Genomic DNA, 6,000 nt, shown 5'->3' with positions numbered 1-6,000 from the left:
GTGATATTTTTTCCCTTGCACCTACTGTGTTTCCTTCCGAGTATAATTTAAACTTGGTTCCTCTTGCATTCCCCTCTCTCGTTCTTCTCTATCCCTATATGTTATCATTGCCCTGGCCAGTAGATGTTTCATCACCTAGTATTGTTGTATGGTCTACCTAAACAGAGTTTGGCAACCTCTAGTATGGCCCGGGTCAATGAGTAATGGCTCCCATTTTTCCATTAGGAGTTTTTCATTTTCCACATTGGTGTTTAACTATGCTTCCGACGATTCTATTACATCCTTTACTTGTGCTTGGGTGTCTACATGGTAGGAATGCAATCAATTCTGCATGCTTTCCTCTCTCATTCTTCGCCCCCTCTTCCTCTATGTTTTTCTCACTAATGTCTCTGAGCTCTTCATCTTTTCATGTGCCTTCTTGCCTACTTGTCTGCCTCCTTTTCTTCCCTATTGCCCTCATTCTTTCACCATCTTTTCATGTTACGTTTCCTCTATCACATCCCTTCCAACAACCTCACCTATTTCTAGTGCTAGAGAGTCGAAGACTAAAGAATACCAAAATTAATGCTACCTGTCATGTTACGATCAATATATTTATTAAAATTAGTACTAAATTTTTCCATAACATTCTACCATTCCTTTTTAATCTTTTTTTCAGCATTGTGAAAAGTAGATTGTGAATTGAATAGAGAACATATTTGAAAGAAAAAATGTTAAGGCATATGTTGATGTACTTTCCATTTGTTAGCCAACATGTAATAGTTCACTATCTTCATTGAGTGTGAACTTGCTGTGAATTTTGAAGTCACGTAACATGTATACAGTGGTAGCTTTCTGGACTAAATATGCTTCATATGACACTGGTTTTAAATCAAGAAGTAAATCATGTAATAAAAGCTATATCATAATGAAATGCACAACGTTATTTGTAATAGATTCTATTACAACATATATACAATGCTTGTAGATAAAAGGGCAATTATTATTGCATTGTGAAAAGTAGATTGTTCTATTGGTTATCATAATGGATGAATTGATTAAAGAGTTACAAATAGCACAAACATGTTTGAAGAGAGTTGAATATGAATTTTTTGTCATCAAAATACCTTTGACCTGTTTATAAAATATTCAAATGTTAGTCTACATTATTAGATATGAAATACAAAGTCATAAAAAGATCAAATAACATAACTAAAAATGTTAAATATGTAACGATTATTTAAAATATTGATATTTTCATAAAAAGCTACACATGTAACTAAAAATGACAAATTAATATTAATTAATATAAATCTCAAATGACAAATTAATATTAATTAATATAAATCAAAAATGACAAATTAATATTAATTAATATAAATCTCAAACTTTAATGTGTAACAATTATTTAAAATATTCATATTTTCTCATGTTTAAATGAAATGAGATAACTAAAAATGATATAACTATAATATAAATCAAATGACATAACTAAAAAGAATATCAAATGTGTAACCATTATATATTTTCTCATGTTTAAATGAAATGAGATAACTAAAAATGATATAACTAGTTAATATAAATCAAATGACATAACTAAAAAGAATATCAAATGTGTAACCATTATTTAAAAATTCGTATAGCCTAAGGTAAAAACGTAAAAATGACATAGCTACATAGAGCTAATCACTATTAAATCTATAATGTAAAAATGTCATAATTAAATGAATAAATATGAAAGTTTGGAACTAGATGAAAAAATGACAATAAGTAAAAATGACATAGCTACATATTTATGTAACTAACCATATTAAATTAATAATGTAAAAATGACATAACTAAATGAAAAATGACATAAGAAATTGAAATAAATGAAACTTTGGTAACTAAATGAAAAAATGACAGAACCAATTGAAATAGATATGAAACTTTGGTTACATATATCAATTAAATGATAAAAATGACATATCTTATTTAAGAGGCAAACAATAAGGAACATTTTTTTTTGTGTAAGCTTGGCAGTACTTCCATCTATAAGAAGGTAACAAAATATATGTCTCATGACCTCAACCTACCTGAACGACACCAGGTCTATTGGCCACCGATCAACATCAAAAGGTGTCTAAAATTTAAAGAGTTTGATCCTTATCATCCATACAAAGTTTGATGCTATGTCTATATATATACTTAATGCTTGTAAAAGGTCTATTGGCCACTGATCAACATCAAAAGGTGTCCAAAATTTAAAGAGTTTGATCCTTATCATCCATACTAAGTTCGATGCTATGTCTACTATATACTTAACACTTGTAAAATAAATGCTATTTGTCATCATAACAAAAATCTTTGTTTCAGTCATCAGATGATTCAACTGGAGCCAGGTCTTTAGCACTTGACCCGAACGCTTCGCTCTACAACAAAGTCTGGATCTGCTTTTCCATCCTCTGAAAACAAAGGTTTTGGTGATATTTTTTCCCTTGCACCTACTGTGTTTCCTTCCGAGTATAATTTAAACTTGGTTCCTCTTGCATTCCCCTCTCTCGTTCTTCTCTATCCCTATATGTTATCATTGCCCTGGCCAGTAGATGTTTCATCACCTAGTATTGTTGTATGGTCTACCTAAACAGAGTTTGGCAACCTCTAGTATGGCCCGGGTCAATGAGTAATGGCTCCCATTTTTCCATTAGGAGTTTTTCATTTTCCACATTGGTGTTTAACTATGCTTCCGACGATTCTATTACATCCTTTACTTGTGCTTGGGTGTCTACATGGTAGGAATGCAATCAATTCTGCATGCTTTCCTCTCTCATTCTTCGCCCCCTCTTCCTCTATGTTTTTCTCACTAATGTCTCTGAGCTCTTCATCTTTTCATGTGCCTTCTTGCCTACTTGTCTGCCTCCTTTTCTTCCCTATTGCCCTCATTCTTTCACCATCTTTTCATGTTACGGTTTCCTCTATCACATCCCTTCCCACAACCTCACCTATTTCTAGTGCTAGAGAGTCGAAAACTAAAGAATACCAAAATTAATGCTACCTGTCATGTTACGATCAATATATTTATTAAAATTAGTACTAAATTTTTCCATAACATTCTACCATTCCTTTTTAATCTTTTTTTTAGCATTGTGAAAAGTAGATTGTGAATTAAATAGAGAACATATTTGAAAGAAAAAATGTTAAGGCATATGTTGATGTACCTTCCATTTGTTAGCCGACATGTAATAGTTCACTATCTTCATGGAGTGTGAACTTGCTGTGAATTTTGAAGTCACATAACATATATACAGTGGTAGCTTTCTGGTCTAAATATGCTTCATATGACACTGGTTTTAAATCAAGAAGTAAATCATGTAATAAAAGCTATATCATAACAACGTTATTTGTAATAGATTCTATTACAACATTTATACAATGCTTGTAGATAAAAGGGAAATTATTATTGCATTGTGAAAAGTAGATTGTTCTATTCGTTATCAGTATGGATGAATTGATTAGAGAGTTACAAATAGCACAAACATGTTTGAAAAGAGTTGAATATGAATTTGTTGTCATCAAAATACCTTTGACCTGTTTATAAAATATTCAAATGTTAGTCTACATTATTAGATATGAAATACAAAGTCATAAAAAGATCAAATAACATAACTAAAAATGTTAAATATGTAACGATTATTTAAAATATTGATATTTTCATAAAAAGCTACATATGTAACTAAAAATGACAAATTAATATTAATTAATATAAATCTCAAATGACAAATTAATATTAATTAATATAAATCTCAAATGACAAATTAATATTAATTAATATAAATCAAAAATGACAAATTAATATTAATTAATATAAATCTCAAACTTTAATGTGTAACAATTATTTAAAATATTCATATTTTCTCATGTTTAAATGAAATGAGATAACTAAAAATGATATAACTAGTTAATATAAATCAAATGAGATAACTAAAAAGAATATCAAATGTGTAACCATTATTTAAAAATTCTTATAGTCTCATGTTAAGGTTAAAAAGGTAAAAATGACATAGCTACATAGAGCTAATCATTATTAAATATATAATGTAAAAATGACATAATTAAATGAATAAATATGAAAGTTTGGAACTAGATGAAAAAATGACAATAAGTAAAAATGACATAGCTACATATTTATGTAACTAACCATATGAAATTAATAATGTAAAAATGACATAACTAAATGAAAAATGACATAAGAAATTGAAATAAATGAAAGTTTGGTAACTAAATGAAAAAATGACAGAACTAATTGAAATAGATATGAAACTTTGGTTACATATATCAATTAAATGATAAAAATGACATATCTTATTTAAGAGGCAAACAATAAGGAACATTTTTTTTTTGTGTAAGCTTGGTATTACTTCCATCTATAAGAAGGTAACAAAATATATGTCTCATGACCTCAACCTACCTGAACGACACCATGTCTATTGGCCACCGATCAACATCAAAAGGTGTCTAAAATTTAAAGAGTTTGATCCTTATCATCCATACAAAGTTTGATGCTATGTCTATATATATACTTAATGCTTGTAAAAGGTCTATTGGCCACCGATCAACATCAAAAGGTGTCCAAAATTTAAAGAGTTTTATCCTTATCAACCATACTAAGTTCGATGCTATGTCTACTGTATACTTAACACTTGTAAAATAAATGCTATTTGTCATCATAACAAAAATCTTTGTTTCAGTCATCAGATGATTCAACTGGAGCCAGGTCTTTAGCACTTGACCCGAACGCTTCGCTCTGCAACAAAGTCTGGATCTGCTTTTCCATCCTCTTAAAACAAAGGTTTTGGTGATATTTTTGCCCTTGCACCTACTGTGTTTCCTTCGGAGTATATTTTAAACTTGGTTCCTCTTGCATTCCCCTCTCTCGTTCTTCTCTATCCCTATATGTTATCATTGCCCTGGTGAGTAGATGTTTCATCACCTAGTATTGTTGTATGGTCTACCTAAACAGAGTTTGGCAACCTCTAGTATGGCCTGGGTCAATGAGTAATGGCTCCCATTTTGCCGTTAGGAGTTTTTCATTTTCCACATTGGTGTTTAACTATGCTTCTGATGATTCTATTACATCCTTTACTTGTGCTTGGGTGTCTACATGGTAGGAATGCAATCAATTCTGCATGCTTTCCTCTCTCATTCTTCGTCCCCTCTTCCTCTATGTTTTTCTCACTAATGTCTCTGAGCTCTTCATCTTTTCATGTGCCTTCTTGCCTACTTGTCTGCCTCCTTTTATTCCCTATTGCCCTCATTCTTTCACCATCTTTTCATGTTACGGTTTCCTCTATCACATCCCTTCCCACAACCTCACCTATTTCTAGTGCTAGAGAGTCGAAGACTAAAGAATACCAAAATTAATGCTACCTGTCATGTTACGATCAATATATTTATTAAAATTAGTACTAAATTTTTCCATAACATTCTACCATTCCTTTTTAATCTTTTTTTCAACATTACAACTTCTAGTTTTCTTCTCAGCCTCCAATTGCCCACAATTCATAGCCACTCAATTATTGCTTCTCCTTCTCTCTACACCCCCGTGGTTCCAATCCCTCTGGGTCTACACAAAGGTCCCCAACCTCCGTTCCCCAACCTCCATTGTGATCTAGCCAGCTAGGGGTTAGCTTTCTGACTACACTATAATGGAGCTAATGTTTTGTAGAAATTCCGCCAAAGGGACAACCCTCTTAATTTGCTATGCTTCACCACCCTCCTCTTGGATTTTCAAGGTTGTGCCTTCTCTTGAAGACCATCACTAAATAGAGTGATAGAGGTTTGATTTTCCTTCGGCCATGCAAAATACTTCTGGTCTAGAATTTTCTCCTCCCTAAACCACTGAACCTTTTTTATTCCACATTAGTGTAAGTATCACGTGAAGCAAGACTGTCCTAGCAAGGCCTATTTGCCAATTCTGGTTCCCTCTTCTCTCCCACCACTATTTTTGGAGGTAGGGTCACCAAAAGCTAAAGAAAAAAGAAT

This window comes from Pinus tabuliformis, chromosome 7 (assembly GCF_031772625.1).
Source record: "Pinus tabuliformis cultivar Carrire ecotype Pingquan chromosome 7, CPIR1, whole genome shotgun sequence".
Taxonomy (NCBI): Eukaryota; Viridiplantae; Streptophyta; class Pinopsida; order Pinales; family Pinaceae; genus Pinus; species Pinus tabuliformis.
The sequence above is the reverse complement of the archived record's forward strand: the minus strand, read 5'-3'. Positions refer to the sequence as shown.